The sequence below is a fragment of the Panthera uncia genome (assembly GCF_023721935.1).
Source record: "Panthera uncia isolate 11264 chromosome B3 unlocalized genomic scaffold, Puncia_PCG_1.0 HiC_scaffold_1, whole genome shotgun sequence".
NCBI classification, from domain to species: Eukaryota; Metazoa; Chordata; class Mammalia; order Carnivora; family Felidae; genus Panthera; species Panthera uncia.
The window spans coordinates 110,765,412-110,779,541 of record NW_026057582.1 but is presented as its reverse complement, the minus strand read 5'-3'; the positions used below and the strand labels follow the sequence as shown (position 1 = coordinate 110,779,541).

General features: G+C 38.4%; 1 protein-coding gene across 6 annotated transcripts in view; it reads left to right on the top strand.

Annotated features, from left to right (window-relative positions):
* The window catches only part of MYO9A (myosin IXA), a 283,325-nt gene that overhangs the window by 404 nt on the left and 268,791 nt on the right, over positions 1-14,130 (top strand). For 5 of the 6 annotated variants that reach the window (XM_049611862.1, XM_049611863.1, XM_049611864.1 and 2 more), the window contains exon 1: positions 17-299. The exons of the other annotated variant lie outside the window; for it this stretch is intronic. The gene's annotated coding sequence lies outside the window, so the exon portion shown is untranslated. Of the gene's footprint in view, positions 1-16; positions 300-14,130 lie in introns of those variants that run through there. 6 annotated transcript variants of the gene reach the window in all.

Genomic DNA, 14,130 nt, shown 5'->3' with positions numbered 1-14,130 from the left:
GCGGCACCGGCAGAGGCGGCGACAGCGGCTGAGGCGAAGGTCCAACGCGTGCTCTCTGGGCGGGGTGCGGCGGGGGATGTGCCCTCGCGGGCCGGGCGGAGTCTCTCTGACAGGGCGGGGGATGCGCGGCGGCCGCTCTCCCGGACCCTGAGGCAGCTGGGCCCACCCTCCTGGAACCGTTTGACTCTTGGTGGCCTCAGCCTCTGCGGTCTCCGGCGCCCTGACCCTGGGGCCGCGGGTAGGAGGTGGCGTTTCCCGAAGAGGAGGGGGCTGCAGTGGCCACCGCGGCGGAGTCCGAGGTAAGACCCGCCCAAGCCGCCCAGAGGCCCTGCCGCCCGGCCCGGCCCACGTCTCGGTCTCGCTCTTTGGCTCCTTTGGGGCAGCCCCGCCCCAGCGGAGACGCCCCGTGAGCGGGTCTGCCTAGGAGCCTCCCAGACACCGGATCGCTGCGCTGGGTCCCCGGTAGACCCCACCCATCGTATCTTCCATTGGTCAGACACCACTCCGGCCCGCCAGCTCCCGGACGGTTCTGTCACGGCCCCCCATCCCCAGCACAGCCCGTTAGAACCCCCTTCGGACTCTCTTAGGACTCCTCGTGGAGCCTCCAGACTCCGTTACGGCCTCCCGTAAGCTGACCCGGTCACAGTTCCTCTGACACCCAGGCGCGGCCGCCCCCTAACCCAGAGCGACCTTGCAGCCCACCCCCTGCCTGCGGACCCCTCCCAGCTCGCTTCCCGTCAACCCTACCCTCCTCGCCTTGCGGGTAGTCTGTTCTTGATGCTCTCTCCTCCCAGTGGATCTGGTGTCAGCCCCTCTGTAGACACCATCAGACAGCAGCCTCTCCCCCAGTCCTCTCAGGCAGACCTTGTTATCTTTCTCTTTTCTTTGGTTGGAAGAGTTTTGCCTTTAAATCCTGGAGGGGTGTTTGCTTAACCTAGTGTACTCCCTACTCCCCCCACCCCCCCTCCCCCCCGTGGGACCTAAGGGGACTGATACCCAAAGGAGGGAGGGACAGGGAAGAGTGCGGGCCCAGGGCAGGTGTGTGTGTGCTAATATAAGGTCATACAGCCTGCTTCTCATCTTGTCTCTTCTGCAGAACGTGTGAGGTAGTCCAGTCTGACATTTAGGGACCTCTATAAGAATTAAATCACATGACATTAAGGGATGTGACTGTGTCTCCATGTAGTATCATTTGCTTCCCTTTCTGGAAGATTTTTACACATTTTTTTGTTTTGTTTTTGAGTGACACAAGGGGATTTTTTTTTTTAACGTGTTTTTTGAATTTTCCGGAAAAATAAGACTTGTAGCTTTCCTTAATCCCTGAAGATTTTAATGTCAATTTAGTAATAAATTTCTGCTACCTGGTGCTGCTCCTTTTCCAAGGAGCAAGTACAGTTATCATGCAGTGTTGACTGATGTCATTACCAACAGCCTTCTCAGCAGTAGTGAAATAGTGAATAAAATCTTGTTTGTGGAAGTTGAACTCCTGAGTTTTCAAGAAGGAAACGTAATGATGCACTAAGTGATCAGTACCTAGGGATGAAGTATATAGTGAGGTTTTTGTAGTTAGTACTTTAAAATTTTTTCTTTTGTGTGTGTGAAACTGAAGCGGGAGAAAATCATATTAAAATTACAGGTAATAACTAGACATAGTATACAAGTCAAAAGGTTCTAAAGAGTATGCAGCAAAAAGTTTCTCTTCCCCCTTTATCCTCCAACCACCTGTTTTTACTTTTTAGAGGCAACTACTATTTCCATCTTTATGTGGGTCCTTCCTGTGATTTTTAAATTTATATTCTCAAATATATTCTTAAAATGCACCACAAATGCTTGCAATACTATACACTCTATACCTCCCCTCACTGCCTCTCACTTGATAGTAGAGCCTAGAGAGCTCATTCAATTAGAGTACATATGGACATGCCACATTCATGGGCTGTATAGTATTCTCTTTTTATGATCTTGACATTATTTTTAGTCTTTGCTTTTACAAACGGTCTCATTTGCTTTTCTTTTAGTGTATCAGCTGTTACATGTATGTTGTAAATAATTATCAGGATTTAAAAAAATTTCCTGGTGATTCTTTTGTATTGAACCTACAAAAAAGGATATAACTAAAGTTCTCATTGAACCTCTGAGCTTTCACGGAGTGATTCATTAGCTTTGATGGTGATTATAATATTTATCAAATAAGTTATTGAAGGATATAAAGTCGGGGACTGAAATGATCAGATTGCATTTTTAAAAGGTCACTGGCTGCAGTGAGGAGGGTGGATTAAAGGGTAGTCTAAGGCTAAGGGCAGGAATATTAGGCAAATGATGATAGGGAGTCTGGATTTGGGTATTGGGAGTAGAGAGGACTTGGTGATTTCATTGGGTTTGGAATTAGGGAGAAGGTTCATAGAAGATTTAGGTTTCTAGCTTGTGCCTTTCACTGAAGTGGGAATTGATAGAAGGGAGGAATGGGATTTTTATTTTTGTCAAAAAAGAATTTGTGACAGGTTGGATTTGGGTGATTATATTTCTGTCAGATACTGACGGCCAGGAGGCAGCTGGATTTGTGTCTTAAGCTCATTATCAAATTCTGGATTGATAGTAATAGATTTGGGGGCAAAAGGTATAAATGAGAGGAGAAAAGATTATAGGACAGAAATCCAACATTTACATTACAGATAGAAGTTGAATGTCTAAAGCTAGTAAAGTAAGTGATTAATTTTTTTTAAGTTTGTTTATTTTGAGAGAGAGAGCCCACAAGCAAGGGAGTGGCAGATTAATTTTTTTTAAGTTTGTTTATTTTGAGAGAGAGAGCCCACAAACAAGGGAGTGGCAGAGAGAGAGATAGAGGGTGACATAGAATCTGAAGCAGGCTCCAGGCTCTGAGCTGTTAGCATAGAGCCAGATGCTGGACCCGGCTTGAACTCGAGAACTGTGTGAGATCGTGACCTGAGCCAAAGTCAGATGCTTAACTGACTTGAGCCACCCAGGTGCCCCAAGTGATTAAGTTCTTTAAAAAATCTTATTAGGGTTTACATATCAATAGTGAGGTTCACAGTCTAATGTGATTTAATAGTTTTTTCCCTTAGTTAACAATAATGCCTTAGTTTATGAGGGAAATGGGAGTAAAATTAGATTTTTTTAAAAAGTCAAACCTCAGTAGAAATTAGTACTATAAACCCATCTTTTCTAATCATTTGAATTTTACTATTGTAGATGTTTGTTCAGTCTTCTTTGTTTGTAGAGAAGTGTAGGATATTTGAAAATATGGTTTACCAAGAATAGTGTTTCCTAGTTTGCATGATTTTTTAGTTGTATTAACTTAATTTAAAATAAATATTAGTCAAAAAATTTTGGTTCATGTTTAAAAAAATTTTTTTTAATGTTTATTTATTTTTGAGACAGAGAGACAGAGCGTGAATGGGGGAGGGTTAGAGAAAGGGAGACAAAGAATCTGAAGAAGGCTCCAGGCTCCAAGCTGTCAGCACAGAGCCTGATGCGGGGCTCGAACTCATGGACTGTGAGATCATGACCTGAGCCAAAGTCGGATGCTTAACCGACTGAGCCACCCAGGCACCCCTGGTGGTTCGTGTTTTAAAATCTAACATTGACTTTTTTTTTTTTAATGTTTGTTTATTTTTGAGAGAGACAGTGACAGTGTGAGTGGGAGAGGGGCAGAGAGAAAGGGAGACACAGAATGCCAAGCAGGCTCCAGGCTCTGAACTGTCAGCACAGAGCCTGACGTAGGACTAAACCCATGAACTGTGGGATCTCACATGAACTGTGAGATCATGACCTGAGCTGAAGTCAGACATTCAACCGACTGAGCCACCCAGGTGCCCCCCCCCCCTCGATTCTATGTATTTCTAAGTTTAGAGCTGCTGTATAGATCTCTAACTTTTCCTTATGAATCACTGCTAATGGATATCTCCTCTTGGATTCACATTTCACAAGCACTTCAAATGTGTGCAAAATAAAAACTCTTCTCTGCTTCTCTTTCTTCCAAAAAGGAGAGGGGAGAGGGAGACAAACTGCAACAAAAATTTTTGTTTTTGATTTCCTATCTTGGTGAATGGCGCCACTCTCTCCTGGAGAAGTCTTCAGGAACCTGTGAATCATTGTCCACTCTGTACCTTACTACCAACGTCACTAAGTGCTCCACATTCTCCCTCATGATAATTTCATATTTATTGTTGTTTTTGTTGTTTCTATTTTATTTTAACCAGGAATGTCTCTGGTGCTCCTGTAATGTGTTCTAAGCAGTCTTGTTGCTTTCTCTTTTCTGTCTCTTGTTTTGTCTTACCCTCCAATTCATTCTCTGCACTGCTGCCAGATTAGGTGTTCTAAAATGCTCTTTTAGTTAGAGTCTTTCATTTGCAAAGAGACTCAAGTTACAGTAAGTAGTGGAGTGCTTTTTAAAAGGAAACATGCAGAAGGGAACCTAGGAAAAGTTGAACACCTTGGTCTCAAGAAGAACAGGAGTTTAATAAATAAAACTAAAAGCAGAAAAATACATATTTCACTCCTAGTGCTCTGTGGTTAATGTGTCTTAGATACTTTTACGATTTCTCTTTTTTTCTCCCTACTCCAGTTTTTCCTCTCACAGCTTCCCTTTATTCCCAATTTATGCCTCCTTATAACTACTGTGTTACTCCTGTGCCAGCATTTTGCCTCCTGGATGCTGGCATTTTAACTTGAGCTGTTTGTTAACTTCTTCCTTTTCCCTAGGATTTTCTGGTTTGAATTTCTAAGAAACCATCTCTTGGGCTCAGCTCTTTTTCTCATGGGCTACTAGTAAGCCTGTGTACTTGGGACATGTGATCAGTCCTGGCCATTTAGTGTTGGCCATGTGTTTATTTGTGCATGTGGGTGTGGGGCAGGATCATAATGGTGAAAAGCACAGGGCAGTGTGTGGGCTAATTTCTCACAAAATGGGATTGCAAGCATGGCAGACACTATAGTTGACATTTGTAGTACAAATACAAATCTGATCATGTCCTTTCCTATTGAAAGATCTTCAGTGTCTTCTCATTGCTTTCAGGATAAAGCTTAATTGTAGCATGGCATATATGTGAGATTCTTTATGACCTATTACTTTTCTAGGCTTTCCTCCCATGCTCTCTTCCTTAAATTCTTTGATCCACCCTTATTGAACTTAGGCTTCCGCCCAGATAAGGTGCTTTTTTCTCTTGTCTTTGCATCTCTCTTCCTTTCCTGTCTTTCCCTTAACCCATTCTTTGCTTGGCTAATTCCTATCTGACCTTCAGGATTTCTTTCAGGTATATCTTCAGGAAGATTTCTTTTACTTCTTCTAGATTGAGTTAGATGCCACTCCTGTGTGCTCCTCCTTAGTGCTTATGTCTATCATAGCTCTCAAATGAAATTCCTAATTACTTGTGTATTTAACTTCTTTTTTTATCCCTACTATATAGGAAGGAAGACTTAGATTGGGGATTAAAAAAAATATGTATGTGTGTGTGTGTTTAATTTTTTTTATAAATTTTAAAGTATACAAAAAAGTACACAGATCCTAAGTGAATTTTCACCAAGTAAACACACCAGTGTAACCAACACCCATGGTAAAATGCAGAATATTTCTACATCTCCGTAAGCTACCTCATGCCCTTTTCTAGTTACTAATCCAGTTCAAAGAGGATTTAATTTTAAATGGGAAAACTCTTTTAATGTTTTTTTCTACATATTTTGTGTGTATCTTTAGACATACGAGAGACAGGTATCGGGATTGTGATCCTGTAGAACGAATATAATTTGTTATATTACAGAAATGTAATTTTCGCATACTTACATGCAACAGACAAATTTGAAATCACATTCTACTAATATTCTAATATTCAGTTGTGGGATGTTTATATTTAAGTAGATTTTCTTGTTTATAAGTTTAATATTTCAGAGTGGTAGAAAATAATATGATAGATCAAAGAATATTTGTTGAAAATAGCCTATTAATTTTGAATGGTGAACTTGATGAAGATGTGTATAGTAAATATGTAAAACACTTTCCAAATGGCGTTTGGCCTCTGAGTTTTAATGTGAATTATGTTGCTAGCATATTTTGGCAGTGGGGTCATCCAGCGGGCAACCGGAGTGTAATTTTACATGTACAGTGAGGAAAGTACTAGCTGTCCTATGTCATAGACAGCTGGCTTGCTAAGAATTTTTTTTTTTTTTTTTTACAACCAGCAATCATTTTAGAGTGTATTTTTTCTTTTTCTCAGTTTTGATTTTTCTTTGACATTATGTAGCTCTTTGAATATGAAGGTATTCTTTTAAACATACTTTTTCCTTAGATGGGCTTTTCTGTCTGCAAATATTAATTTAAGTCCATTAAGGCCAATCAAGTAGAAAGAATATGGACTTTCAAACCTGGATTTCCAACAACCTCAATTCAGTTTCCAGCCTCATCATTTATAAGCTGTCATTTATAGGCAAGTCACTTAACATTTCTGAGCTTTAAGAATGTGCATCTCTCAAATTGGAAATACTTACCTGACACAAGATTATCATTTAGAGTTAAAAAAACTTTGTGTAAAGCACTAGGCACATAGTTGATATTCAAGAAATTTTCCTTTTCTCCTGAAAATATGTCTATTTCTTGTTATATTTAAATATGAGGTCAGGAATTTAAAGAATTCATTGTGTGGCGTTTAGAATAAATGGCTAATCAAAATTTGTTGCTAATAGAAGTAAATCGTAGAAAGTCGGCTAGCTGTCTTTCAACTGTGATAATATTTTTGAATTCAAGAAGTTTCAAAGAAATGCTTTTCTTGATTTCTTACTATATAAGTTTAATGGATGTTAGAATGTATTTTGATTCAATGTGTTATGATACTTCAATTGAGGTATCATAAGACAATGTTCTGTTTGCCAATGACAAACATTCCTTAAATCATTGACAGATTGTAGTACTACTGCTATTTGTAATGTGTAAGTATTTGTTTGAAATCTGTTTACTTATATTGATCAGATGATAGTGGGTTGAGTAATCTCTGGATTTTTTTTCTTTAAAAAAATTTTTTTTAATGTTTATTTTTGAGAGAGAGCGAGAGAGAGGGAGAGAGAGAGAGAGAGAGCGCGCATGCACGCTACTTGGGAAGGGGCAGAGAGAGACGGAGACACAGAATCTGAAGCAGGCTCCAGGCTCTGAGCTGTCAGCACAGAGCCTTTGGGAGGCTTGAGGTCATATCACGATCTGAGCCGAAGTTGGATGCTTAACAAGACTGAGCCACCCAGGTGCCCCTTTTTCTTTTTAAATATAAAGAAGAAAGTTCTTCAGATGACTGTGTGGATATGTGTTTATAAATGATTTTTAGATCGTATTTTTTCCTTACTTTCTTTTGAAACTCTACCTTCTTTTGGTTCTCTTCTAGCCTCTCCCCTACTTTTTTTTTAATAATAAACTTAGAAAATAATGAAAAAATTGAATGATTAGGACAAAGAACATTGATATGTCTGCCACCTAGATTCAGGTTATCAATGGCCCATCCGTATTTGCTTTATTGTTCTTTATACGTATGGACATGTGTATACTTTCACTGAGCCTTTTGAAAGCTGTGACTATTATGATGTTTATCTCAAAATACTTCAGCATATATCTCCTAAGAAAATAAATATTCTTGGGGTGCCTGGCTGGCTCAGTTGGAAGAGCATGTGACTCTTGATCTTTGGTTTGAGAGCCCCATGTTGGGTGTAGAGATTATTTAGATAAAACTTAAAAAAAAAAAAAAAGATATTCTGTACATCACCACAGTGCCATTACCAACACCTAGAAAAATAAGTCATTTCCTAATAGCATTTAATATTCAGTCTATATTTAAAATTTTCCCATTTGTCCCATAAAATGATTTTTTCAAACCAGAATTCAGTCAAGATTTTTGTATTGCATTTGATTATCTTTTTAGTCTCTTTTAATCTAGAAAATTTCCTTCCTCCACTCCTGTTTCTCTCATGATTGACATTTCTTTGAGAAGACGAGATCATTCTTGTAGAATGGCCTGTTTTCTAGAGTTACCTGATTGTTTCTTTGTGCTTTTGTTTAACTTATTCCTTTGTTCACTGTGTATTTTGTAAATTGGAAGTTATATTTTAAAGGCTTGAGTTAGATGCATATTAAAGTTTTGGCAAGAATACTTCATAGGTGATGTTATATTTCATGTTGCATATTATGGGAGGTACATAATGTCACTATTAGTAATCTAAGTTTTATGAAGTTTAAAGTTGGTGTTTGCTGACTCTCCATTGTAGAAGTGTATTTTTCCTACTGTGATCAAATACAATAATTTGTGGGGGTGATACTTTGGTACCATAAAAAATTCCATTATTCAGTGTGCCTTACCTCATAATTTTAGCATCCTTTGTTGAACCTTAGGCAATTCAGTTATTTAATTGAAACTTGAAAATTAGTGATTTTTCTAATTCTATTATTTTTTTTTACACTTACTAGCTATCATTCTTCAGTTAACAAGAGCTTTATAACCTTCCAGCAACTGGGAATGAACTATAGTTCTTCCTAAAGGGCAGAGTAAATAAATGCTTAATTCTTTCTCATCTAATTTTCAGAATGAGGAGTTGGTCTATGAGTTATTACAATGGTAACAAATGAATGTTGTTATGATCTCTTGGATTTTTCTTTGTTGAATTACAATAAGTTACAGACATTATTCTTTTTGGTGCTCAAATGGTCTCAAATAAGGGCATTGGGAGCCCCTCCAAGCATAGCCCTCAGTTTTTTTTGCATAAATGCATTATTAGTCATTGAATGGGTCCTTACTTTTGAGTATTAGATACCTTGGCTCACCATGGACTTTTCCTGCTTTAGATTTCAATTAGCAGTTTCTCTTCAGGAGCTCTGTCTCCTTATAATGGAGGATGATATTTAGAAACCAATATCTGGATGCTAAATATGCTCCTTTTTATGGGGATGTCACTACTTCTAGGCCTTGCCTTGTCTGGAGGGGAAAAAAAGCATGAGGTCATATTGATAATTCTAATTCAAATTTAACTCTGTGGGTATTCCTTTCCTTTTTTTTTTTTTTTTTTTTTTTAAGTTTAATCTCTTTTACATTGAAAACCTTAGTTTTTCTTAACCTTTATGTATGTGTATATATTTAAAGTACACCTTAAATAGTTTCAAGATAAATAAACCTACTCAGTGAAGCTTAAGATTTTTTTGCATTTCATTTTGTCCTTAGAATGTATCCCAATAAGGATATACTTATTGTTAGTACTATATTTAAAAGTCACTTGAAATCATTATTTTCTCAGTGTGATTGTTACCAATTTGATAGGTATGTAGTTAGATCCATTTGTTTTTCATTTTAGGGTTTGCTCCCCCCCCTTTTTTTGTTTTGTTTTGTTTGTTTAATATTACTCTTTGAATATATGAAACACTTACATAGTTCAAAGGAGAAATCAAATGAAAAGGCATATATAGAAATCTCATTTTTATCCCTGTCTCTTCTATTCTGTTTCCTCCTTGCTCCTGTAAAGGTAACATTTTTGTGAGTTTTTGATCAGTCATTCCGGTATTTTTTCTCTTTGAAAAATAAGATGTATGTGTATATTCTCCCTTCATATGCCAAAGGTGTGTGTGTGTGTGTGTGTGTGCACACATGCATGCGTGCATGAGCAATATCTATATATACTGTTCTGTAGCTTTATTTTTCTCCACTTAATATATTCTGGAGAGCACTCCATATTGGTACATTCGGATCTTTCTCATGGAGGCATAATATTCTGCTGTGCCATAATTTTAATGAATCTGGATCTGATGGATATTTGTGTTTAATTTTTTGGACTGTAAGTAATACATATGGAATAAATTAATTAAAAAAAAAGTGTCTTCCCCAAGTAATTGAGAAGGAGTTGATTTGTTCCAGAGAGCTATAGTTTGAGTGGGCTTTGTTGTGTTTTGTTGTTGTTGTTGTGAAGAGAATTTCATGGTATGTTTTGGGACATAGTATACTTTCTTCCCCTTGTATATTAGGTCATTGGTGTTAATGTTAATCTGCTTTTATTGTTGTATGATACGAGGGTCAGACAATAGATGATTCACTTGCTTTTTCTTCCTCTGCTTCTTGGCTTCTTTATTTTTTTATTTTTTATTTTTTTTTAATTTTTTTTTTCAACGTTTTTTATTTATTTTTGGGACAGAGAGAGACAGAGCATGAACGGGGGAGGGGCAGAGAGAGAGGGAGACACAGAATCGGAAACAGGCTCCAGGCTCCGAGCCATCAGCCCGGAGCCTGACGCGGGGCTCGAACTCACGGACCGCGAGATCGTGACCTGGCTGAAGTCGGACGCTTAACCGACTGCGCCACCCAGGCGCCCCTGCTTCTTGGCTTCTTTAAAGCATTGGAACTAAAAACCTGATGTCCTGGGTGTTTTCATGTAAGGATAACTCAAGTTTGTCTTCACTTTTTTTCTACAACTTCCCCCTCCCTCACTTTAGCCTTTCTTCTTCTTTTCTGCCTTAAATCTCTCAGATTTTGGGATTCCAAGCATTTTGTGACAGTTGCTTATAGTCTGATGTATAATAAGATGTATATTATGAGTATAAATAAAAAGTAAGAGATCAAGAATACCAAAGGGAAAGGGAAGGGCACCTGTTAGGATAGAAGGAATTCAAGCTATGGGGCTTGTGAAATAGAAATTGGAAGTTAGGGAACCTAGCCATTCAGATCTAAATTGTCTTTTACTCCAGTGCTTGAAAGTAATGTTTCGTTTATTGTTTTTTTTTAAAATGGAAGTATAGTTAATATGCAATGTTGTATTAGTTACAGCTGTACAGCGTAGGTGATCCACAATTCTATGCAGTTACCCATTAGGCAGTGTTCACCATGCTAAGTGTGTTTATCATCTGAATTTGTTTCATTTACTGAACAAAATTTTTCAGTATCTACCATAAGCAACTTTGGGGAAATACTAAAAATTATATAATTATAGTAGCCTTTTTTTTTTTTTGAATGCGCACTAGGTACCAGACTTACATAGGTTGCTTTATTGTTTTTTTTAATTCTTTAAATGTGTTATTTATTTTTGAGAGAGAGAGAGACAGAAAGTGAGCAGGGGGAGGGGCAGAGAGAGAGGGAGGCACAGATTTGGAAGCAGGCTCAAGGCTCTGAACTGTCAGCACAGAGCTCCGTGTGGGGCTGAAACTCAGGAGCGGTGAGATCATGACCTGAGCTGAAGTCAGATGCTTAACCGACTGAGCCACCCAGGTACCCTGTGCCCCATAGGTTGCTTTATTGTATTAAATTACTATAGCAATGGTATGCAGTTTACTTTTCCTTTTATTCATATATATAGGAGAGTGAATAAAACTTGCAATTTAAAGAAAATTTTGAAGTAAATATTTGTGTTGTCATCACCCAGGCCAACAAATCAGGATTGCCTCTCCCTTCCCTTTTTAAAAAAAAATTTTTTTTTAATGTTTTATTTATTTTTGAGACATAGAGAGACAGTGTGTGAGCAGGGGAGGGGCAGAGAGAGAGCGAGACACAGAATCCAAAGCAGGCTCCAGACTCTGAGCTGTCAGCACAGAGCCTGATGCAGGGCTCAAACTCACGGACTGTGAGATCATGACCTGAGCTGAGATCAGGAGTTGGACGTTTAACTGACTGAGCCACCCAAGTGCCCCTATTCATTCTATTTTTGATGGACATTTGAGTTGATTTCATTTTCTTGCTGTTATACAAATAATTTGGTGGTAAGTGCTCTTCTACCTGTTTCATATTTTCAAGTATATAAATGTTTCTCTAGAATTTATAGGAATGGAACTGCTAAGTTGTGAGGTATGCACATGTTCAACTTTGATAATGGCAACGTGTTTTTCAGAATTATTTTAATTTATACTTTCTCCAACACAGTATATAAGTTCCCATTGCTCTATTGTTGTTGTTTTTTTTTAAAGATTTTATTTTTAAGTAATCTCTACACCCAGTGTAGGGCTTGACCCATAGCCCCAAGATCAAGAGTTGCATGCTCCACTGACTAAGCCAGCAAGTTGCCCCTCCATTGCTCTACATTTTTAACACTTGGTATTGTCAGACTCTTAATTTTTGCCAGTGTGAAGGGTGTGATGGTATGCCATAATTTTAATTTGCATTTCCATGATGGCTCATTAAGTTGAACATCTTTTCATAGATTTGAGTTTTCTTTCTCTCTCTTCTCTTTTTCTTTTTAAAGTTTATTTTGAGGGTGGGGAGGGACAGAGAGAGAGGGAGAGAGACTCCCAAGCAGAATCTGTGCTGTCAGCATGGAGCCCCACATGGGGCTCGAATCCACGAACCGTGAGATCATGCCCTGAGCCAAAATCACGAGCCAGATGCTTAACTGACTGGGCCACCCAGACACCCCCATTTGAGTTTTCTTCATATGATGTGCCTGTTCAAGTTGTTTGCCCAGTTTTTTTCTGCTTTTCTTACTGATTTTTAGGAATTCTGTATGTGTTTTGGAGACTGGTCCTTCAGTTATACCTGTTACAAGTTATGTTTTTGACTTGTTGGTGCTTGTTGATCAACAGAATTTCTCAGTGTTAACATAGTTGAATTTATCAACTTTGGCTAGTACTTATTGAATCTTTTTAAAGAAACCCTTTTCTAGGCTATGTTAAAGATGTTCTCGAATATGATCTACTAAGAGCTTTCAAGTTTTAACCTTTCATAGATTTGCTCTTTATTTGGGATAGACTTCATGTATAATGGGAGGTCCCATCCCAAATGGATACTTCCCATTCTTTCCCATCCCAAATGGATACTTGATTGTCCTAGCACTGATTTTGAACATTTCATCTTTTCTATACTGATCTCAATGCCACATCTGACCTATATCAAGTATCCATATTTGTGTAGGTCTGTTTCTGGCCTTGTTCCTCTGTTCTATTGGTCTGTTCCTGTACTTGTAACATACTCTTTTTTTTTTATTCAAATTGAAATGCTTTTATTAGAATACTAATAATTGAAGATAGAAGAAAACCATACACACGGAAAAAGGAAAATACTCAGAAATGCTATTACAGATTAGGCAAATTACAGAAAATTTCTTCAGTGTATGCAAAATGTAAACATTTTCCCTGGGATTCCTCATAGATGGCACAGTCCACAAAGACTTATTTGGAACAAGAATCTATCAAGTAGTCTACAGTATAGCCTCTAAAATGTTTCTTAACTTCCTACATTAAACTTAAAGTTCTTAGCACACCCAAAATTTTCTATGCAAAAAACTAAATGGCTCCCAATCATGTAGCATACTCTTTTTTTTTTTTTTTTGTAATTTAACTTTATTTCTTATTTTTAAAAATTTACATCCAAATTAGTATATAGTGAAGCAGTGCTTTCAGGAGTAGATTCCTTAATGCCCCTTACCCATTTAGCCCAACCCCCCTCCCACAGCCCCTCCAGCAACCCTCAGTTTGTTCTCCATATTTATGAGTCTCTTTTGTTTTGTCCCCCTCCCTGTTTTTATATTATTTTTGTTTCCCTTCCCTTGTGTTCATCTGTTTTGTCTCTTAAAGTCTTCATATGAGTGAAGTCATATGATGTTTGTCTTTCTCTGACTGCCTAATTTCACTTAGCATAATACCCTCCAGTTCCATCCACATAGTTGCACATGGCAAGATTTCATTCTTTTTGATTGCCGACTAATACTCCATTGTATATATATACCACATCTTCTTTATCCATTCATCCATCGATGGACATTTGGGCTCTTTCCATACTTTAGATATTGTTGATAGTGCTGCTATAAACATTGGGGTGCACATGCCCTTAGAAACAGCACACCTGTATCCCTTGGATAAATGCCTAGTAGTGCAATTGCTGAGTTGTAGGGTAGTTCTATTTTTAATTTTTTGAGGAACCTCCATACTGTTTTCCAGAGTGGCTGCACCAGCTTGCATTCCCACCAACAGTGCAAAAGAGATCCTCTTTCTCTGCATCCTCGCCAGCATCTGTTGTCGCCTGAGTTGTTAATGTTAGTCATTCTGACAGGTGTGAGGTGGTATCTCATTGTGGTTTTGATTTGTATTTCCCTGATGATGAGTGATGTTGAGCATTTTTTCATGTGTTGGTTGGCCATCTGGATGTCTTCTTTGGAGAAGTGTCTATGCCTGTCTTTTGC